Below are 24,425 nucleotides of genomic sequence, written 5' to 3'. Positions count from 1 at the left end.
AGAGGCGTCCTTGCTACCGATCCAGCATTCCAGGCTCCGCCATTGTATGTGTGGTCACATTGCTGCTTTTACAACCATGTGTTGGGTGCTGCAGAGATCCTCCCTCTCTTTAGGAACTTAGGTTCCAGGCCTTTTCTGGCCTGCAGCTATCTGCAGCTCTATACACCGCCATCTAGTGCTCAGACGTTTCATGCTGCCAAATCCTTCCTGCTCTGCATAGCGGTGTCTTGCAGTGCAGAAGTTAATTAGTTTAGTTTCTGGAGTGTTTTTAACTCCCAGCATTGTACCTTGTTTGTTACTACTTGTGTGTGCACTTAACACACTAGTTCATTTTTTTCTCTGTGCTTAGCTGAACATTCCTCTGGGACTCAGCTGCTGCAGCTCCACTGCCGTCCGGTGGACTCCGACGTGTCCTTTGAGTTTTATTTTATTTTATTAAAGGACACGCCAGTGTAACATTAGACTAGGGCAGGGTCTGGCTGAGAATGACGGCTACTGCACAGAACGGCTCATCCTCGATGCAACACCATATCCAGCAGTTGGAGTCTCGGTTGCAACAAGTTGAACAATGTCCACCGACACTGGACATTCCGACTCTGACCGCTCAGGCTGTGGGCCAGACGGTAGCCGCCCTAAAACCCTCCCCTGTCCCAACTCGTCGCCTAGCACTTCCAAGTAAGTTTTCTGGGTACGCTAGGACCTGTCGGGGGTTTCTCAATCAATGTGTGGTGCACTTCAAGTTACAACCGCAGGTGTACCGCACTGATAGGTCTAGAGTGGGATTTATATTTTCTTTGCTCTCCGAGTGGGCGCTGGAGTGGGCTACTCCACTCTGGGATTGGTCGGATCCAGTTGTGCAGACTGTAGCCGGTTTCGCAACAGCCCTCAAACAGGTCTTTTTGGGTCCTGAGGTCACCAATGACACTGCCATGTGTCTTCTCGCTATTAGTCAGGCTACGTCGACTGTAAGCGACTATGCGGTGCGTTTCCTCACCCTAGCAGCTGAGTTGGATTGGCCAGACAAAGCTCTGATTCCCATTTTCTGGAGAGGTCTGGCCTCCCATGTAAAAGATGCGTTGGCTACCCTAGAGGTGCCAGTAACGATTGTGGCATTGATTAATCTCGCTACTAGAATTGACCTTCAGTTTGCTAAGAGACGACTGGAGGTCACTGCTGAGAAGATTTTGGAGCGTTCTGCTCCAACCTTCTCAGTGCCTCTGAGGGACGGTTCGGGCAATTTCGACCCCTCTGTGCCCATGGAGGTGTCATGCATGGAGGGTTTTTGTCCTCCCAAACAGTCTATTGTCCCACACCCCTCGGGGGCCTAGGCCAGTCGCTCTCCGCATGTTAAACGGGGAGTTCTAGTGTCTGTTGGAGGCGAGTCACTAGAAAATGAATTTGTTTCCTCCAAAATTCTGTTGCCTTCCTCAGTCATTCTTGATCAGAAGACTGTGGAGATAGGAGCTTGTGTGGACTCGAGAGCAGAGGCAAACTTTATGTCCTCGTCATTCTCTCGGAGCCACTCAGTTCCATTAATTTTACTTCCTAATCCAGATAAAATCTGAGTAGTTAATGGGTTTGTTCTGCCTAAGGAGGTTACCCATCATACTGAGGCTATACAGCTACAGATAGGAGCTAGCCATTTCGAATCTATTTCTTTCCTAGTGATGGAGGAGGGGTGGATTCGGTACTTTTGGGCCTGCCTTGGCTCCAGAGGCATTCCCCCATCTATACTGGTCGACTGGTCAGGTTATCTAGTAGAGCTCTTCCTGCCAGGGGAATTGTATTCGTCCGGCGCTTCCGGTTTCTCGTTCTGAGTTACCTCCGGAGCTGTCAGCATTACCCGTTCAATACGTGGAGTATGCAGATGTTTTCTCCAAAAAAGCTGCAGAGACTCTACCACCTCACTGGGCGTATGTTTGCGCCATAAATTTACTACTGGGTTCAGAACCCCCAAGAGGCAGGGTATATCCTTTGTCGGTCCCTGAGATGAAAGCAATGTCAGAATACATTGCAGATAATCTGGCAAGGGGGTTTATCCGTAAATCTAATCCACGGGCAGATGCTCTGTCTCGCTCTTTTGACCCCTTGGGTGAAGAGTCGGAACCGTGGCTTATTGTCCCATCCGAGAGTTTACTCTATGTGAATCCTGTCACCTTGCAGGGACTTCCGCCTGGGAGGACGTTTGCTCCAGAGTGTCGTAGGCAAGAGGTTCTCCATAAGGGTCACTCCTCCAATATTGGAGTGCACTTTGGGGACAAACGGACCAAAGAGCTAATTTCTCGGTCCTATTGGTGGCCAAAGATGTCTACTGATAGCTCCCATTTTGTCGCCACCTGCGTCTCTTGTGCGCGAAATAAACCGTCTAGGAGACGGTCGGCGGGGCTTCTTATACCTCTTCCCGCTGTGGAGGATTGGTCAACGAATGCCAGGGATATCTGGGATCAGACCCAGGAGTCTTTGCGTGCTTCTAAGGAGCGTATGAGGGTAACAGCCGATAGGCATCGGTGCCCTGCTCCAAGTTATGCTCCTTGGGACTTGGTGTGGCTTTCTGCATTCAATATTCGCCTCCGGGTGGTTTAAGCTAAATTTGCTCCCCGGTATTTGGGTCCATTTAAAATCATGGCCAAAGTGAATGATGTGGCCTATCGGCTGAAATTGCCGGCCGCTTGGCGAATTTCTAACACCTTCCATGTTTCTTTACTCAAGCCGGTTACTCTCAATGAAATCTCTGGTTCCTTTCTGGCTGAATCGGAATCTGCACAGGATGACTTTGAGGTAAATGAAATCATTGCTTCTAAGGTGGTTAGGGGCAAGAAGTTTTATTTGGTGGACTGGTGGGATTATGGTCCGGAGGAAAGGACTTGGGAGCCGGTAGACAATATCAACGTTCCGGTTCTTATTGCCGATTTTGAGCATACCCATAAATCCGGCGGGGGAGCCCTAGGGAGGGGGGTAATGTTAGGCCGGTACTTAGAAGAAGGGCTTTCTCGCGGCGTCCGGCCAGGCCCTTTCCTGCTGGTCATTAATTGTCAGCATTTAGGTTCCGTTTAGGGATTCTAAGTGTGGTTTCTGCGTTTCTGCTCAAGTGCTGCTAAGCCACGCCCTCTTGTGGTCATGTGCTGCTAAGCCACGCCCCCTTCTGTCTGGTACAGCGTGGTTGGTTGTCCTGGGGGGCTGGGGGTGTCTCTAGTGTATTTAAGGGCTCCGTGGGCTCCGCCCTGGTGCCTAGTCTATCTCTTTCTAACCTGGGATGAGGTCTCTGGCAGTAAATGCAGTGTGTGAGAGTCGTTGTCAAGAGTTACTGCTGAAAGCTCCCTAGTCATGCTAGCCATCAATTAGGGCTAGGGGAATGCTGTGAGCAGCACGCTCTACCGGGCCGTTTTTCTGGTTGGTGTCCACGCCACAGAGGCGTCCTTGCTACCAATGCAGTATTCCAGGGTCAGCCATTGTATGTGTGGTCACACTGCCGCTTTTACACCCATGTGTTGGGTGCTGCAGAGATCCTCCCTCTCTTTAGGAACTTAGGTTCCAGGCCTTTCCTGGCCGGCTGCTATCTGCAGCTCTATTCGCCGCCATCTAGTGCTCAGGCATTTCATGCTGCCAAATCCTTCCTGCTCTGCACAGCGGTGTCTTGCAGTGCAGAAGTTTATTAGTTTCATTTTTGGAATGTTGCTAACTCCGACCATTGTACCTTGTTTAGTTACTACTTGTGTGTGCACTTAACACACTAGTTCATTTCTTTCTCTGTGCTTAGCTGAACATTCCTCTGGGACTCAGCTGCTGCAGCTCCTCTGCAGTCCGGTGGACCCCGACATGTCCTTTGAGTTTTATTTTATTTTTTTAATGGACACACCAGCGTAACACCCTGCCACTTCTATAGTGGCTGCGACCGGGTGCAATAGGAAGTGGATCTGCCGCATTCGGCATCAGCCACTTTAGTGTTTATTGTGCTGCTGTGTCTTTCAGCAGTATTCGTAAACTTCCGGTCACCGCCAGTAACAGATGATCAGTGGGGTGCCATGTGTCGCACCCCAAGTGATCAGATATTTATGGCATATTCCAGGGATAGATCATCAATTAATTTGTAGTTTCCGACCTCTTTAATGGGTATAATTAAATTAAGCATACCTACAATCTCTTTTTGGCCATAAATATTATACAGATATGAAGAAGTGCAATCTTATTGCTTACTGCTGATTATATCTGCCCATGCGTGGGACATGTAGATACCACATCACTATTAAGCTAGTGAAAAAGCACCAGGAGATTTATCATGAGAGGAATTGTGTAATTCATTTTTGTTTTAACATGTTTTTTCTTTGCGACCAATTTAGCGGCTGTATGTGTCACATAATGATTGGTGAATCTGCTGCACCTTTAGATATACCACTTCTTTCGGGAACTGTTACTTTAGGCTTTCTACTATGTACAGTAGTGAGAATGATCTTTTTTGCTCTTTAACACACGGCAGCTGATGAATCTGGCTGAGGCCTATTTGCGTAGCTCACTACGTCCATTTCACCACTGACTTTTTGAAAGTGAAGAGATTTATAAAATTGTAAAAAGTCACAATGTTTGAAACATTTTTGTTCTACCTTGTTGCATAGACCATCATAAACTCCTCCTTAGACTTAAATTGCTTATATATGGAGTAGCATTTACTTATTTTATATAATGGTTGCACATAGCAGATCGGATAAAGTTGAACATCTACAATATGTACTTTAAATAAAATGTGTGCAACCTCCAAGAGTTACCATTTGTTCAACCACTTTTAAGGGAGTCCTCCTTTGTAAACCAGTAATGTCACTCAGGATTTGTTGGAATCCATTTAAAAAAAACTGTCATAGATCTTTTGTGAAGCCATGATGCAAATGTGAACAGAGCCGTAAGGTCCCATACAGATTAACCTTTAGTTGTCCAAACTCGCTAATTCCAATGGGATTGACCAACCATCGTACATGTTGGGGCAGCAGCCCATTGAAAACACACACATATGGTCGAACTCAGAGGTCATATGTATGGATCCCTTGGAGAAGATAAATTTAGGCTAAAAGATTCAAAGCAGCATGGGTATTATATTATAAAAGAGGTATTTATTGTCCAAACTTGCCAGATATAAAATGACCAACCACCAGTGATTCCATCCCCTTCATTTTCACCCCAACCAACACACACAGAACAGTAAAATCCTCAGCTACCGATATTTTCTCCTGAATATGAGAGCTGCAATATAACTGTGTGCATTTCAGTGCAGGATCAATGGGGACCATTTTTTACAGAAACTGATGTTTCTCTGCCTAAAGGTTAGGAAGATTGTGTAAATATATCACAATCGGTTCACTTTAATATGTTGACAGAAATAGAGTAAAATTATCCTTGAGCTTTGGTATTAATCCTTATAATATTCACCCCTGGGAAGGCCAAATCCTAAATGCTGTCATAGGCAATTGAATTATTCTGTATGCAAAAAAAAATGTAATTTTGGATATCTAAAAATGTCACATGTACTGCAATAATCTAGCTATGATAAAAATATGTAATTCCTAAAGCATCCTGAACAATTCTGTAAAAAAATCATTTGCTCTTTGACATAAGCATGAGGCTCTGAAAACAAGGTAAATAGGGCTGTATGGATACATTTTGAGTTTGTAGCTTACAAATGTGATCTAAATATTACTTAAAGAAGTTGTCCAGTACTCTAGATTACCCCCCAATGTATCCCCCCAGGGCCTCTAAGGATTTTTGTAAATACCTTACTTTGCAGGTTCTGCTTGTGAGCAGCGCTATCACTAGCCGCTCACAGGCATCATGTGACCCAGCGCTGACGTCACGACAAGTAAGGTGTGACTAAGCGGTGGGGTCCCTGAGGTGGCTGCTGGGTTGTGGGCGGGGTTATTCCCCTGTGTCACACCCAGCATCCACCCCGCACTTTCCCAATGAATGGGGAGAGACAGAGCGCAGAGTGGATGCCAGGTGTGATGTGAGAGGGTAACCCCGCCCACAGCCTGGCATCCACCTAGAACGCGGAAGACAGAGACCCCGGCTGCTGCCAGCACTTGTCATGACACCAGCAGATGTCAGAGCCGGCCGCTGCCGGGGGTCACGTGATGCCTGTGAGCGGCCAGTGATAGCGCCGCTCACAGGCATTATCTGCAAAGTAATTACAAAAAGTCTTAGGGGCTCCGGGGGGATACATTGGGGGGGTAATATAAAGTACTGGACAACGCCTTTAAAGGAAATCTGTTACTTGTTTTTTGCTAGCCCATCAGTGAGCAGCATAATGTAGGGGCAGAGGAGTTGACTTCAGCAAGGTGTCACTTAATGGGCTGCTTTTTGTAGTTTTGGTAAAATCACAGTTTTATCTGCTGCAGATCTACCATTTCGCTGAATGCTCAGCCCTATATAAGCCAGTCCACACCACTGATTGGCAGCTTTCTTTGTAAACTGTGCATAGGCAGAAAGCCACTAATAATTGGTGTGGGTGGGGTTATACAGAGCTCATGAATATGGAGAAGTACGAGTTTACTAGTTCTCTAGTGATAATCTCCTGCTGATAGAATTGTGATTTTATCAAAACTACAGCAAGTGTTATGCTTCTCTCACATTAGCTGGCAAAAACTTGGTGACCGATTCCCTGTATGTCCTGAAGCAGTAAATTATAGTTTTGCTCCATCCCTTATTAAATTTATAGCGCTACTCAAGATCACTTTGCCAATCAACAAAATGAACAATTTGATAGATACAAGAGCAATTTTACAATGATAGTTCTTATAGGGTCATCACTTATTGCCTGGAAGGTTCAGGTCATTTTCTGTTTCAAGTTGCTACATTTTGATATATGTGAGCACTTTCTTCATTTGCTCATTTTAAATCATAATTAAGAACATGTTCTTAAAGGAAAATGCTTGAGAAAATCTCACTGGAGCTGAACCGTTACATGGGTTAATAAAAGGTTCTTTCACTGGATGTGCTGCTTCATTCTCCAGATTTGTTCTAAAGGATATTTCTAGCTCCAACCATTTTTATTGTTTCATTCCATCTAAAGGAAAAATAATCCTCCTGTTCTTCCTCCTCACAGACCAATGTGTTCCATGGTAACAGACTACAAACAAACCATAAGTAGTCTGTTCCTATAGTTGTAATCCCTGTTCCTATATTTGTAATCCCCGTTCCTATAGTTGTAATCCCCATTCCTATAGTTGTAATCATTGTTCCTATAGTTGTAATCATTGTTCCTATAGATGTAATCCCTTACATCAGCCCCTTGTTTCTTTCCTAATGTGTGTTTGATATAAACCTTTATGGTCTTATATATACAGTGGTAAATTAACAATGTATATATAAAAGCAACAGTGCAAGATACTAATCCTTCATAAAACCATTGGTTTCTAAGCACAAGCTGAATAAAACATTAATTTAAATCTAAGCAGTGGTATTCATTGAAATAAAGCTGCAAGCCTTCTAAATTTCACGTATCTGTACTGTGGAGACAATGAGGTAAAATAATGAGTTAAGCTTTTTGTTTCTAGCACAAAGACATGAATTGAAGTCTGAGGAGTCTTGAAAAGATCTAGCAGCAGGTTTATAATTTTCTGACCATCTGGCTAGTATTTTAACCAGTAGGAGTGAATGAGACCGCAGCTAACTCTGTAAAGATATGTCTTACTGGAGACTCTTGGTTACCGATGTAAAGATGTGAATTTGATTAAGTGTTTTAAGCAGAAAGTCTTAAAGCTTGTTTAAATTCTTGACAATACGAAAAATGTAAATTTAGACATAATTAATTAAATACAACCCAGTTTGGGTAGAATAACTTTTAAGAATAAAAGATCATTTAATATAATATAAACATTATTCATTATATACCAAACATAACTAGAATGTGGCTTTGTTAAAGTTTACCTTGAAACGGAACATCAAGCCAAATCCCACAAATTTCACTTTAAAAATACATTATCTATTGTGGTTATAGGTATAATTTACCTTCATTTTTTCCATTGATATTAATGATAAGCATGCTTGAAAAAAAAAACCTATCCGTTGTATTGGACTGAAAGCATCATGATGTAGGAGCAGATACCCTGATTACAGTGATGTGTCACCTACTAGACTGTGTCTTGCTGTTTCAATACAATCAGTGTTTTATCAGCAGGAGATTATCACTGCAGGACAACTAGCCTCATGCCTCCTAGTCCAACCACTCTCCCAGCACTGAGAAGCAACTTCCTCCCACTATGCAATGTACACAGACAGCTGCCAATCAGCGATGTGGGCGGGGTTTCACAGGGTTCAACATTCTGAGCTCTGCTAGATCTGCAGCAGAGGAAACTGTGACTCTATCATAACTGCAGCACCCCGCAAACTAAGTGATACATTGCAGGAATCAGTGTCTCTGTCCCTATCTAATGTTGATGTCAGATTACGTAGCAAAAACCTGTTGACAGATTCCCTTTAAATATACACTGATTTGTTGACTTTTTTTTAAATCAAACTGACATTCTGTTTCTGGCAGTAGGTCTTCTTTAACTTTATCTGTTTGTTGAGCCTAGTATATTGCTATAATCTACACCAATCCTCCAAGTAAATGATACTGCTTAATGAAATACTGTTGCAGTCAAAGACAGTCTTGTGCAGTAGAAGAGATTGCCATATGATCGCTCCTATGAATAATCCCTCTCCAGCCAAGCTTCATCAGTGAGGTCCATCTCACAATGTGAAAAGCACTAATTTAGACATCCACACGGGGCCTCAGGCGTCTCTAGCAAAACTTAGCAACGTAGCAAAAAAGCCTCAGATTTCTAGAATGTCTAGCGCTCTATAATGTTTTACAATATTGTACTTCCACTTGTTACAGAAAAGAAAAGCCATGTTGGGTTAATATTGCAGTCCTTTAAATTTTAAGATCTCTTTGATAACAGCTGATAATTATACATTAAATAAAAAAAAAATTGAAGATAAGTGCAGTTCTGTTCGAGAGTCATTATTACCTTCTCAGATACAATCAGGTTGGAAATAGTGAAGTAGAATTTAATTGCAGCCACAACAAACTTCCAGATTCACTTCAGCCCTTGTGAAGGACAGGAACTCAATTACTGGATAGGGCAGGTATTTAATAGGAATCATTACTCAGTTGTAGTAAATATGAACGAAAAGTTTATGTTGTAATAACAGTTGATTTACCGGCATTGGGGAAATCATGGGAAATAGAATAGAATGGATTTCTAAAATACATTATACCTGAGTGCAATGCACTAATGGATTTTTCTCACTTACAATATTCACACAGGGTGGATTAGATTTTTTTTACACTGTACAACATGCTCAATTGTTAATGAGCTAGAAATGGCAGGAGACCATTTCTTGGAATAATAATGCTACAGGAAATTAAAACATACATGATTTTGCTAATACATGAGACCATTGTTTGTTTGTTGTTTTTTAACATCTTAAAAGAGGCATTCAATTTAGTTGTGACAATTTCAGGCTAGGTTGATACCAAGATTTTCTCTTTCTTAGACATAGGCATATCTATAGGCATACATTGTTCTACGTTTTGCAAATCTTTTCCCATGGAGTGTTTACTTGGCTTTTTTGATAGTTTGATGTCATGCCCTTTAAACCCTTTTCGACGAGGTCAGTAATAGTACAAAGCTGCGCCCTGGGCCTTATTGACCAGCTACGTACCATTACGCGTGCTATGATCGCAAGCGGTGCGGGGCAATCGCCGCCGGGTGTCAGCTGATTGTCACAGCTGACACCCAGTGCTATGTGCCAGGAGTGGTCAAGCACCCCTGCTGGCACATTAACTCCTGAAGTGTTGCAATCGAAGTCGATCGCAGCATTCCAGGAGCAACGGAAGGTAAGCGCGACCTACTTACCTCCTCTCCGGCATCCCGCGCTGTCTGTGCCGGGACTCAGATGTTGTCATGGTGACCCGATGTCGTCATGGTGACATCTGGATCATCAGGAGGCAAGAAGTTACTTTGGTCATGCGCAGTGCGTGACCAAAGTGACTTCTGCATGGAGCTCTGACAGGCTGTATATAGCATAGAACTGATGCTGCTGCATCTCTATGCTATGTATGCGATCAGGTTGCAAAAAGTGAAAATCCCATAATGGGACATAGTGTACAAGAGAAAAAAAAGTATCCGAAAGTGAAAAAAAAGAATTGGAAAAATATTAAAAATAAAAATAAAAAAATAATCCCCAAAAAATAAAAATACACAGTACCCATAAATAAATATAATGAAAAAATAAATAAACCAATAAAAGTACACATATTTACTGTAGCATCGCCATGTCCGGAACGACCTGACCTATAAAACTGTCCCACTAGTTAACCCCTTTAGTGAACACGGAAAAAAAAAAAAAAACAAAGTAAAAAGTGATGCTTTATCATCAAACAAAAAATGGAATAAAGCGAGATCAAAAAGACAAATGTAAATAAAAATGGTACTGCTGAAAATGACATCTTGTTCCGAAAATACAAGCCGCCATACAGCTCCATCAGCTGAAAAATAAAAAGTTTATAACTCTCAGAATAAAGTGATACAAAAAATAATTTCCTCTATAAAATAGTCTTTATTGTGTAAAAGCGCCAAAACATAAAAAAACTATATAAATGTGGTAACCGCGGTAAAAGTACTAACCCGAAGTATAACTCTGCCTTATCCATTTTACCACATGCAGAACGGCTTAAAAACAAAACAAAAAAACAATTCCTGAATTGTTGGTTTTTATTTTTACTCGGAATAGAAAGTGATCAAAAATGGTACCAATAAAAACGTCAACTTATCCCGCAAAAAACAAGCTGTCACATGACTCTTTCGGGCGAAATATGGAAAAGTTATAGCTCTCAAAATATGGCAATGCAAAAACTAGTCTTTGCAAAAAAGCATCTTTTAGTGCGTGACAGCTGTCAATCATAAAAATCGATAAAAATCTGCCATCGCTGTAATTGCACCGACCAGAAGAATAAAGTCATTTAATCACTTATACCACACGTGGAAAGGCATAAAAAATAAACTCTAGGGTTTGGGATGTGCTAGGGTAAGGTTTGTGCTAGGGTTAGGGTTGTGCTAGGGTTAGGGTTGTGTTGGGGTTGGGATTTTTTCAGAAATAAAGAAAAAAATTATGATGATATGGCGATCAGTGTTGAGCGCTTGTGCTCCCTACTTGAGTTTGCATCAGGTGCTCGGGTATTCACCGAGTTTCGCAGGTGCTCGAGTGACATGCTGAGTCTCCTTCCCATATGCTTCTTGGCCAAAAAAACGTTGCATGGATTGCCTGCCATGCACGAGCAATCACTGCATGGTTTTTGTGGGTGTCTAACAACCATGAAACATGCGGGGCGGAGACTCGAGCATGTCACTCAAGCACCCGCGAAACATGGTGCAGACCTGAGTACCCGATGCAAACTCAAGTAGTGAGCACTTGTGCTCAAGACTAATGACAACTTATTCAATATTATGACCTAATGTTATCAAATTTTGTGTCGTACCTCTGGGTTCAAAATGTTCACTATACCCCTTGATAAAATCTTTGAGGGGTCTAGTTTACAAAACGTGGTCATTTGTGGGGGGTTTACACTATGTAGGTGTATCAGGAGCTCTCCAAATGCAACATGGTGTCTGCTCTCAATTTCAGCCAATTTTGCATTCAAAAAGTCACACTTCATCCCTTCTGAACCCTGCCGTGCGCCCAAACAGTGTATTTTCCCAACATATGGGGCATCGACGTACTCAGGAGAAATTGCCCAAAAGTTTTTGGGGTCTGTTTTCTCCTCTTACTGTTATGAAACTAAAAATGTGGGGCTAAAACATCATTTTTGTGGAAAAAGTTAGTATTTTTATTTTCACGTCTCCATGTTATAAACTTCTGTGAAGCACCTGGGGGTTGAGGGTGCTCACCACATGTCACGAAAACACTTGGTCAGACCTTGCAGACCTCTGGCGCCCCCTTACCCTGCTGGTCAAACACGGTACTGACCGAGGATAAACAGGGGCGCAGCTGCTCTAATTTATGTTGACTATTGTGGCACGTGATGTGAGAGGACGTATATATACCACCAGTTCCTTCCAGGAACGTATATAAACCTCCGTCCAGCCACCTTCAAACCACAATATCACATAAATACACCGTATGCTGCCACCACCGATCTCTTAACAGGTGGATCGGGTACCCGTTAGGTAACGTGAAATAGCGGGTGAGGAACGCCTTTGCTTGACATAGGAGAAGAAGAACGAAGCTGGTAAATAATAATGATTTACTCCCAAAAGTGGGCAGTGTTTACAAAAGATATACAAGATATTACAAAGGAGACAATTTATATATATGCATAAAACAGTTATTAAAATAAAAGGGGTAAATAATAGCAAAACCTGCGTCACGAGGTGATGGTCTCAGATTCTGTGGGGGGGGCGGCTCCCTAGAAATTAGGTGTGATTCCTCCACGCAGCGAGGAGTGCATGCGTCTGACGTCCCTGGGTAAGAATGAGCTAAAATGGCCGTTCTAGTTTTTAGGAAGGGGCCAAAACAGTAGGAGACACCCCTGTTGTTTACCTCACACGGGGGCTCAGTTTTGTGAACCCACCAAGACATAAAAATCCTTCATAGTTCATATCTTGGTATGGGGGGGTCCCACATCAAAGATGGAGACATCATATTTGCCGACACCAATATTCATGAAGATGGATATCAAATATGATATTTCTATGACGTTCAGAAGCTCAGAACAATTTCCTGGGTGGTGTCTCAGTTATGCAAGATATACCGTCATAATTGGAAAAAGGTGAACATCCAAAAAATGTGGTCCCTGTGTTTGTGACAGTCGGGTGCATTATTAAACTCGACATTAAAAGTTTGTGCAGTTACACAATAGGATTGGAGGGAATTCCAGTTTAGACCAGAATGCTTGTTCTTTGGCTGAGGTTTATGGCAGTGATAAAAATTCCTTGTTTGGGGGAAGCAAGAGTGAGTTCTATGTAGGACCCTTCTAAACGGACAGGGGGCGGAGATTGAAGACATCTCTGGCTGTCCTTCCAACATTTTTAAACTAGGTCAAAAATACATTTTGCCTGACACCTTCCCCTTTTTAGACTGCGCTATGGCGGTAGGACCTTCTGGTACTCCTCCAGGCGTATCTCTGGAGGCTCCCCTCACAGGGACAATCCATCGGCATTGCCATGCTCGCTGCTTTTGCAGTGATGAACGGTAGAGTCGTACTGCTGGAGGGTGAGGCTCCAGCGTAACAACCTTCTGTTGGCACCGGACATGGTGTGCCGCCAACTCAGGGGGTTGTGGTCAGTCAAGACAGTGAAGGGGCACCCGTTCAAGTAAGGCTGTAAGCGGTTGAGGGCCCATACAATGGCCAGGCACTCCTTCTATATGGTGGAATAGGCCACTTCCCTCGGCAGCAGTTTCTGGCTTAGGTACAACACGGGGTGTTCTAGGTTCCCCGAGTCGACCTGGCTGAGTACAGCACCGAGGCTAAACTCACTTGCTTCAGTCTGTATGAAGAAGGGCCGCGTGCCGTCGACCGCCTTTAGCACAGGAGAGCTGCTCAGGGCAGTCTTCAAAGCCCGAAAGGCCGCCTCGCATTCATCTGTCCATTTGACTGGATGGGGTAGGCTCCTCTTGGTGAGGTCAGTAAAGGGCTTCGCAAGGTTACTATAGTCTCGTACAAAGCATCTATAGTACCCTGCGGTACCCAAGAAGGACTGCTCCTGCTTCTTTGTCCTGGGGGTGGGCCAGGACACAATAGCATCCACCTTCCCAGGCTCTGGCTTCAGAGTACCCCCACCTACCCGGTGTCCCAGGTAGTGGACCTCGTTTATGCCCATCTGGCACTTTCCTGGCTTGATGGTCAAGCCCGCCTGGTGAATGCGCCCGAGCACCTGCTGCAGATGCTCGAGGTGATCCTCCCAGGTGGGACTGAAGATGGCAATGTCATCCAGGTACGCCACTGCGTACCTCTCCTGTCCCTGGAGCAGGTGGTTGACCATTCGCTGGAAAGTGGCAGGGGCATTTTTAATGCCAAAAGGCATGACCGTGGATTCATGCAATCCGAAGGGGGTGATAAAGGCGGACTTCACCTAGGCCCCGGGGCTCAAGGGAATCTGCAAATATCCCCGACTCAGATCCATATTGTAGAGATAGCTCGCGCTGGCTAACCGCTTCAGCAGCTCCTCAATGTGTGGCATTGGTTGTGCATCAGAGGCTGTGATAGTGTTGAGCCCCCGGTAGTCCACACAGAACCGGGTGGTCCGGTCCTTCTTTGGCACCAGGACTACAGGTGAGGCCCACGCGCTCTTGGACAGCTGAATCACCACCAACTTCAGCATCTCCTCGACCTCCTGGCGCATGACATGCTGCACCTCGTCTGAGATTTGATAGGCTGTCCGACGGAGTGGGGCATAATTCCTGGTTTCCACTTCATTGACTGCCACTTCAGTCCTGCCAGGCAGGTTGGTGAAAATTGCTTCGAAGGGTTTCACGACTGCACGCATCTGAGACCTCAGGTCTGCAGATAGCAAGGCGCTTATCTCTGCATCCTCTAGGGACCCGCTGGCCTTCGCTTGGACCAGCATGTCCAAGAGGGGGTCGTCTTCCCCATCCTTGGGAAGGCTGCAGACCGGTAGGACGCAGGCTCCACATTCTGGATGAGCCTTCATCATATTAATGTGAAAAGCCTTCCGCCTACCCCGCGCGTGGTAAAGAGTGATCACGTAGGTGACCGGGTTGAGCTGTTGGTGAATGACGTACGGGCCTTCCCAGGCCGCCTGAAGCTCATCCTTTGGTATGGGGACCAGCAGCCACACCTTCTGACCCACCTGGTAGGTCCGCTCTCGGGCGTTCTGGTCGTACCAATGCTTCTGGTCAGCCTGGGCTTGCGACATGTTGTCATGCACCAACTGCATCAAGATCTGCATCTTGTCACAGAAGCGCATGACATACTCCACGATTGACACTCCTGGGGAGCTTGGCTCTTCTTCCCAGAATTCACTTATCAACCCAAGGGGTCCTCGGACACGCCTGCCATGCAGGAGCTCAAAGGGTGAGAACCCCGTCGAGGCCTGTGGAACCTCTCTGTAAGCAAATAGCAGGTGTGGGAGGTAACGCTTCCAGTCTCATCCCTGGGTCTCAACGAGCATTTTTAACATCTGTTTGAGGGTACCGTTGAATCGCTCACACAAACCATTGGTTTGGGGATGATACGCGCTCGATACCAGATGCTGCACCTGCATTTTCTTACAAAGGGCCTCCATTAAGCGAGACATGAACTGGGTCCCCTGGTCGGTAAGCATCTCCCTGGGGAAGCCTACTCGCGAAAAGATGGCCAAGAGGGCGTCAACCACTTTATCCGCCCTAATTGATGACAGGGCTACTGCCTCCGGATACCGGGTAGCATAGTCTACCACAGTAAGGATGAAACATTTTCCAGAGCTGCTGGGCATGGCCAGTGGTCCCACAATGTCCACAGAAATCCTCTGGAAAGGCTCCTCTATCACTGGCAAAGAGATTAGGGGGGCTTTGGGAGCTGGCCCTGACTTTCCCACTCTTTGACACGTGGTACAGGAGCGACAGTAGTTCACCACATCCGTCCCCATTTTGGGCCAATAAAAGTGGTGAGACAGCCGGGCCTTGGTTTTGCTGACCCCGAAGTGTCCAGCGAGTGGAATTTCATGGGCGATCCGCAACAACTTATCCCGGAATTGGTAGGGGACGACCAGCTGTCTTTGCCTCTGCCACTCCTGTTGGGGTGTACAGGGAACTGTCTCCCGGTACAACCTCCCTTGGTCCCAGAATACCCTCTCCTTATCCGACTCGGAGGTGGGTTTCTCAGCGAGGCTCCTTAACATCTCTAGGCTAGCATCTGAGTGCAGAGCTGCATGAAACTCCTGGCTGGAGGAAGTCAGAAGTGAGGTTAAGGCCACGTCCTCACTGGGACCCTCGGGGACCGGCTCTGGGTCCATACCTGATTCTGTTATTCCTCTGTCCGAGGAGGGTACAGAAGGCAGGGCGTTACTTGCGTTCTGGTCACTCTGACTGCGGGTAACAGTGGCTATATAGGCGGTCTCACCGGGGAATAACATGGTCCCATCAGCCTGCGCGGCTATGAGTACTACTTCCCCATCCTCCTCCATTACCTCAGGCACAGTGCTACTTATGGGGCAGCTACCATCAGCCAGGTCACCATCTGTGGTGACACTGGTCGCTGGCACAGCACCACCTGCTTCACGGTCCCCGTGCCTCTCCCCATTACACTTAGCACTGACACTTGCTCCCGCTAGGGGATCCTCAGCAATATCACCCCACAGCGTGACATGGCTGAGTTCTCCTGTACCTTCCAATACATCATCATTATCATCATCATCATCAGGTAAAGCATTGACATTCACATTATCAGCATTAACCTTACCAACCATATCAGATCGGGGAGGGGGGTCAGGGACAAAATAAGCAAACATCCTCCCCAAATCAGTTCCCAACAAAACATTTGCAGGTAGGTTTTCAGATACTCCCACTTCCTTCACCCCACTCCCCGCACCCCAATCAATAAAAACCCGGGCCATGGGCAAGGGTCATTAGACGTCCCCAATCCCGGTGACAGTCAGGGTCTGTCCTGGAATAAGCTCTTCAGTGGACACCAGTTCGGGTCGGATGAGGGTTCGTTCGGCCCCAGTGTCCTTGAGGCCTACAGTGACCGTGTCCCCCACCATGACAGACTGCAAGTTTTCATAGACCCTCCCAACCGGCCCACCCATCAAAAGAACTGATGCATTAGACCCTGGGGCCTTGGATGGGGGGTTCTTCCTCTGCTTCTCTGGGCAAGTGGCGCTGAAATGACCAGTCTGGTTGCAGAAATAACACCTGCGGGCATCAGATGCAGGCCGGGCATTGGTAATGGGGAAAAAGCCTCCGGAAGGTCGGCTGGCAGGGGCAGCGATGGTGGTTGATGGCTTACCCCCTTTTCAGCTGGTAACGACCGGCTTCCGCACCTCCGGTCTCCGGTTGGCCTTGTAGGTGTCTGCGATCTGCGCTGCTTTATTGGCATCTGGTCGCTCCCGATCCATCACGAACTGCCGTACCTCAGTCAGACACAGTGGAGGAACAGGTCTTTCACCATCAGGTCCTTTAGCTGCTCAAAGGTGGTCGCTGACAGTCCTTGGATTCACTGCTCAAAGCTGGTTCAGGGCCCATGCCCGACATCGCTGTAACTGTCGTGCGGTCCACGTTGGAGGGTCCGGAACCTTTTACGGTACACCTCAGGAGTCAGTTGGAACCTCTAGATTAGGGCCTGCTTAATGGCATCATAGTTCCCATCGAGGCTCGGAGGAAGAGCCACAAACACATCCAGAGCTTTGCCTCGCAGCCCTGCAGTTAAGTATCGGGCCCACTGACCCTCAGGCAGCTGGTACTGTCTGCAAGTCTTTTCAAAACCCCTCAGAAAGGTGTCAAGGTCGCCGTCCTTTTCCATCACACGAAAATGCTCTGGACGGGGTTTAAACAGGGTCGCATTGTTGGTCTCACCATTCCGTGAGGTGGATGTTGAGATCCCGAGTAGGGCCATCTGCAGTTCATCGGCCCTCTGAGCTTGGGCCTGGCTCTTGGATTGCTCGGTTCGCTCGGCCTCTCACTCGGCTTGCTCGGCCTCTTGCTTGGATATCCGCTCCGCAGCCTCCTGGTGCTGCTGAATTACTTACAGGCATCCTTCATGATCCTCTGCAGGAAGTTACTGTAGAGTCATCTGCAGATAGGGGTCCATGCTGCCCTGGTCACTGATGCGGCATGCTTCAACAGGTGGGACCCCTGCAGCAGTACTGTCCATATCTCGGCTGACCCCAGGTCCTGCTGAGGTCTGGAGAAGGGCTTACTCTGCCTCCAGTTGCGCCAGTGCAACAGCCATTTGTTCTTTGTTTTTGCCGAGGGGGTCAATGCCTCTGGTTATACATATTCCAATAAGAGTGTCCTTTTTCTGCTGGCTGTACCAGAGGTCCCAAACGATGACCATGATCACCAAAATACAGATAGAAAAGAAAAAACGAAGAAGGGTAGGGGTAACTGCCACACATACAGTATTGTCTCAGATCTAATAAACACTGAGTTCGATCTTCAAAACTTTTGTGCAGGGTCCAGGTAAGAACCGTGCAAGTTTTTAGAGAGAGGAATGATTGCTCAAACCAGATCACTAATGTCCTATGATCCCACCACCAATTTGTTACGAAAACACTTGGTCAGACCTTGCAGCCCTCTGGCGCCCCCTTACCCTGCTGGTCAAACACGGTATTGACCGAGGATAAACACGGGTGCAGCTTCTCTAATTTATGTCGACTATTGTGGCACGTGATGTGACAGGACGTATATATACCACCAGTTCCTTCCAGGAAAGTATATATACCTCCATCCAGCCACCCTCAAACTACAATATCACATAAATACACTGCCACCACCGATCTCTTAACAGGTGGATCGGGTACCCGTTAGGTAACGTGAATTAGTGGGTGAGGAACGTCTTTGCTCGACATAGGACAAGAAGAACGAAGCAGGTAAATAATAATGATTTACTACCGAAAGTGGGCAGTGTTTACAAAAGATATACAAGATATTATAATGGAGACAATTTACATATATGCATATAACAGTTATTAAAATAAAAGGGGTAAATAATAGCAAAACCTGCACCACGAGGTGATGGTCTCAGATTCTGTGGGGGGGACGGCTCCCCAGAAATTAGGTGTGATTCCTCCACGCAGTGAGGAGTGCATGCGTCTGACGTCCCTGGGTAAGAATGAGCTAAAATGGCCGTTCTGGTTTTTAGGAAGGGGCCAAAACACTAGAAGACACCTCTGTTGTTTACCTCACACGGGGGCTCGGTTTTGTGAACCCACCCAGCTGCAAAAGACATAAAAATCCTTCATAGTTCATATCTTGGTATGGGGGCGTCCCACATCCAAGATGTTTGCCGTCACCAATATTCATGAAAGTTGATATCAAATATGATATTTCTTATGATGTTCAGAAGCTCAGAACCCATTTCCTTGGTTTCCAGTGGTTTCTCAGTTATGCAAGATATACCGTCATAATTGGAAAAAGGTGAACATCCCAAAAATGTGGTCCCTGTGATTGTAACAGTCAGGTGCATTATTAAACTCGACATTAAATGTTTGTACAGTTACACAATAGGATTGTAGGGAATTCCAGTTTAGACCAGAATGCTTGTTCTTTGGCTGAGGTTTATGGCGGTAATAAAAATTCCTTGTTTGGGGGAAGCAAGAGTGAGTTCTATGTAGGACCCTTCTAAACGGACAGGGGGCGGAGATTGAAGACATCTCTGGCTGTCCTTCTAACATTTTTAAACTAGGCCAAAAATACATTTTGCCTGACACCACACATCTAGATAAGTTCCCTGAGGGGTCTAGTTTCCAAAATGGTGTCACTCGTTGGTGGTTTCCAATGTTTAGGCACATCAGCGGCTCCCCAAACGCAACATGGCTTCCGCTAATTATTCAAGCAAATTTTACATTTAAAAAGTCAAATGGGACTCCTTCCCTTTCGAGCCCTGCCATGCGCCCAAACAGTGGTTTTCTCCCGCATATGGGGTATCAGCTTGCTCAGGAGAAATTGCACAGCAAATCGGATGGTGCAATTTCTCCTGTTACCCTTATGAAAATGCAAAATTGGAAGCTGAAATACATTTTTGTGGGAAAAATGTGAAAATTTTATTTTACGGCTCAATATTTTAAACTTCTGTGAAGCACCTGGGGGATCAAAGTGCTCACTTCACATCTCGATAAGTTCCCTGAGGGATCTAGTTTCCAAAATGGTGTCACTTGTGGGGAGTTTCCACTGTTTAGGCACATCAGGGGCTCTCCAAGCGCAACATGGTGTCCGCTAATTATTTAAGCATTCAAAAACTCAAATGGCACTCCTTCCTTTCCAAACCCTGACGTGCACCCAAACAGTGGTTTTCCCCCACATATTGGGCATCGGCGTGCTCAGGACAAATTGCAAAACAAATTTTAGGGTCCATTTTTTCCTATTACCCTTGTGAAAATAAAAAAAATTGGGGTCTAAAGTAACATTTTTGTGAAAAATGTTAAATGTTCATTTTTTTCTTCCATATTCCAAAAATTCTGGTGAAGCACCCGAAGGGTTAATAAACTTCTTGAATATGGTTTTGAATACCTTGAGGGGTTCAGTTTTTAGAATGTTGTCACTTTTGAGTATTTTCTGTCATCAAGGCCCCTCAAAGTCGCTTCAAATGTGATGTGGTCGCTAAAAAAATCATTTTGTAAATTTTGTTGGAAAATTGAGAAATCATTGGTTAACTTTTAACCCTTATAACTTCCTAGCAAAAAAAAATGTCGGTTCCAAAATTGTGCTGATGTAAAGTAGACATGTAGGAAATGTTATTTATTAATTCATTTGTGTGACATATCTCTCTGATTTAAGGGCTTGAAAATTCAAATTTTGAAAATTGCAAAATTTTCAAAATTTTCACCAAATTTTAATTTTTTTCACAAATAAATGCAAGTCATATGGAAGAAATTTCACCACTATCATGAAGTACAGTATGTCACAAACAAGCAGTCTCAGAATCAGGGGGATCCGTTGAAGCATTCCAGAGTTTTTACCTCATAAACTGCCAGTGGTCAGGTCAGAATGGTAAAAATTGGCCTGGTCATTGACGTGCATACCACCCTTGGGGGTAAAGGGGTTAAGGCTATGTACACATTGCGACTTTTGGACGCTGGCACATCTGCTGAGTTTTCCCAGGTGAAGGTGCTTTAGAAAAATGCCAGTGGCTCTTTACCTGTAGTGGCTTCACTGGTGGTTTTACTGTCATTCTGGTGGTGACTCCGCCATTGGCATCTATTCATACACAGCAAGTGGCCTTCCAGCAGAAGACACCCTAAGAATGAGCAGGTCACTTCTTTTAACTGCTTCCGAGTTTCCAAGCCACAAAGCTGTTAAAATAAGTGTTAATTTGACATTGCTGTGCAGTGTTCATTTTATAGGGCTCTTTTATGCCACTTCATCAGGCAGATCCTAGGCAGAATCCTCCTGAAAAGATGCGATGTGCGCATTGCCTTAAAATTGTTATAAAACAAGTGAACCTTAACAGGGCTGTCAAGGGTTAGAAAAACATTCTGATTCTTGAGAGTGAAGGAGTAAAGGAGATGGAGAGTAAAAAGTGCAAATTGGTTCATATCCAACACTCTCAATTCATATTTCCTGAAGAAGATGTGATATACTTCGAAACGCGTCAAATAAAAAACACATTGATAATGTCTCCTGGCATCAGATTTTCTGCAATCTTCAGCAGTGCAAAGATACTCCACAATAAATGTTTTCCTCCTAATTGAGAGTGAAGGAGCCGCAGAACTAAGTTTTTGAAGAACAGAATAGAAAAAAACCCTAAGAACAACTTTAATTGTCAAAAATATTTCAAATGTATAGCATCCTCATACATCACTAATTATAGTGCAATGTATGTAGGAATATTATGAGTAAAAAGTGGTGTAAGTACACCTATGTAGGCCTCAGGAAAAAACAATGTTACCATGTAAAATTATTAAGAAAACAGACACAAAATCAATATAAATAAAATTGAGCAAGCCTATATAAGGCCAAAAAATATTTCCTTATGGATTTTCTAACTGGCAGTAGAGGTTGGCACCCTACAATATATGAAAATTGCACCTACGCTCTAATATCTTAGAAATACTAAACTCCTCTGATAGAGTATTGGATATACATAGATATATTATTAGCCCATTTCACTCCTCTGTAAGAGGTCTCTATAGGATGCTGTAAAAAGCTTAATGACCAGTGGTCCCACTGGTCATATATTAATCCTTAACAGTAGGACACAATCACCAATCCACTTTCCCAGAGCTAAGTTTCTCCTGCATAGCAGTGCTATTATACACCTGGTTGTGCAAGAAACTGCAGCTGCTTACACACTTGATGGCTCAGTGGGTGACCAGGGTACTGCTGTACAGGGAAAACAGTGTAAAGGAAGCAGTAGTTAGGGGGTTTCCATTCCTCTGATAATTAAATGGATAGCATACTATATACTAGCGATATGACATTATTTACAAAACAAAAACTGACTAGCACTTCCGAACAGAATAAAACAAGTGTGAACAAGTGCAAGCTGCCATGACTTCATAATATACATATAAAAAGAATACAGCTGCCTCTGTAAGAGCTAAGCTGTAGGCAAACAGTGAGCACATGAAACTTGAACTGCAATACTCCTATATTAAATATACTTATAAAATGAAGCTACTTAGCGTATTAATTGGCCAATTCATGAGAGCACATCAGTCGTGACAAGGAGTACCTTCACTTGATGGGACTCTAATCTTAGTATCATTCCTCCCCTTGGCTTTTAGCATACAAATTTAAAGGGCAGGTATGATCCAGCTCAAGTCAAAAACAGCCTTGTACTTATGGGAAGAGTGCTCAGTCAGAATAGCAGGCAGTCAAAACCTCCAACAGTAAACTGAAAAAAACTGACCAGCACCACCAACAGAATAAAGCAAGTGTGAGCAGGTGCAAGCTGCATCAGCAAGTACAAGTGCAAGTACATTAGCCTTTGTAAGAGCTAAGGTGTGTACAAACATTGCATATATGAAATTTGAACTGCATTATGGCTATATAGAATATACTTAAAAAATGAAGGTACGGTACTTAGCGCATAAATTGGCTAATTCATGAAAGCCCACTAGCCCTGACAAGGTGTCCCTCTTTGATGGGACCCTGACCTAAAGCCTCCAAATTTAAAGACCAGATATCATCCAGCACTAATCAATATTTTTTTTTTGTTTGTTTCATTTAAATAAAATAGGAATACCCTTTTAACTTTCCATGCACTGGGGAAGTTAGCCTTTGTTCCAGAATATAATCTATTGACTGCACAGTAAATACACTTTCTATCTCTATGGAATATCTTGAAACTGTGACATGTAGAAGGTACATGAAAACTGGAATTAGAAAGCATTGTTATCAGTGGTTTGAGAGGAGAGAACCATAGAAAAAGCTGTACAAATTACAAAGAAGTTATGTCCAATAATGGATACAGTTTATTCTATTAAGTTCTAGTGCTTCCCATCCTAAAATATTAAACTTCGTTCCAGGTAATAAATATGGAAGAGTCTGAATGATCCAAATTATGCATATTAGATATCTAATGTTTGCAGGTACTTTAATGTGTTTTCTAACATGTCTATTGTATGTGTCAAAATTTGTGTTGCCCCCTTGTATCTGCTAAAGCTACACTATCCAAAATTGGAACTTTATTGTAATAATATAGGTTTATTTTGCCATTTTGACTGCAGGGTAATTGAACATTTGCCACTAGTATATCTCACACATTACAGCCGATCCATTAGGTATTGTAACAGTGGACGACATCTTTAAAAAAAAAGCCATATGTTAAACTTCTTACAGATTGACAAGAGAAATAATTTGCTGGTAATTGACCATTTAACAGTATTTGATGCCTGATCAGAATAGAGAGAAATGTAAAATGTTTCTCATAGATAAGAATTCTCATTTCATTATTTATTCCTTGTATTATCGAGTCACATGATCCAGTGGTTCTGCTACCATATGGGATGCACAGTCACTAACCTGAAGAGAAAACCTGCAAAGGAAAATGTTTTCCAGGAAGATTATTGATTTAATGCAGGACAGAGATTATCTAGTTTCACGCAGACGCTTTTTCACTCTGCCAGAAGTAAGATTTGAATTTCTTAATTTCGGCACCAGGCTCCCTTGTCTTGACTCTTTGCCTATGATTCTCACATTTTCCTTTCTCCAAGTGGGGATTGATAATGGGTTTAATGGATTAAATGTTTGTAGCAATAGGGATATGCACATTCTCTGCCAATTTGGATAGTTTGTTTTATTCTAATGTGTTTGCCAATTCTCTTGTAAGATAAGGCTAATTTAATTAATTCATGCATGAGTTTGCAAAGTAAGCTTTACAATAATAATGCTGTCCAAAATTCTTCATCTATATAAATGAGTTTCATTCTTTTCAGATTGAAACGAAGGAGTACTATCTTGTTCGCAAAAATAATGACATGTTGTCCTGCCTATTAATCAAAACTAAACTCCTAATTTAAAATTAAATTAGTGGAAAAATCACTGCAAATATAAAAGGTCATATAGTTTAGGATTCTGCATTGTTACAAGTCAACTTGCACATAAATACTAAGGTATGGTGAAACATGCGAAAAGATGTTAACTCTGTTGAGTCTATCCAACATTTGTGTGGTCTTTCTAATTCTCAGGTTATTACACCCCATCGATGTCTACAACACACATCCTGCTAAATGTTGGAAAGGCAGAGGGAGCAGGAAGACCTTCCACGAGCCTTGATAGCTGTTGACAGTAGGGTCCCT

At 44.0% G+C, this 24,425-nt stretch overlaps 1 protein-coding gene across 2 annotated transcripts in view; it reads left to right on the top strand.

The window, feature by feature from the left end:
- Nucleotides 1–24,425, top strand: part of NRG3 (neuregulin 3) — a 1,270,498-nt gene that overhangs the window by 72,512 nt on the left and 1,173,561 nt on the right. The gene's annotated exons all lie outside the window — the stretch shown is intronic.

Source organism: Phyllobates terribilis, unplaced genomic scaffold, assembly GCF_046119375.1.
Source record: "Phyllobates terribilis strain yellow unplaced genomic scaffold, ASM4611937v1 Scaffold_5__5_contigs__length_657084704, whole genome shotgun sequence".
In the NCBI taxonomy this organism is placed as follows: Eukaryota; Metazoa; Chordata; class Amphibia; order Anura; family Dendrobatidae; genus Phyllobates; species Phyllobates terribilis.
The sequence above is the reverse complement of the archived record's forward strand: the minus strand, read 5'-3'. Positions and strand labels throughout refer to the sequence as shown.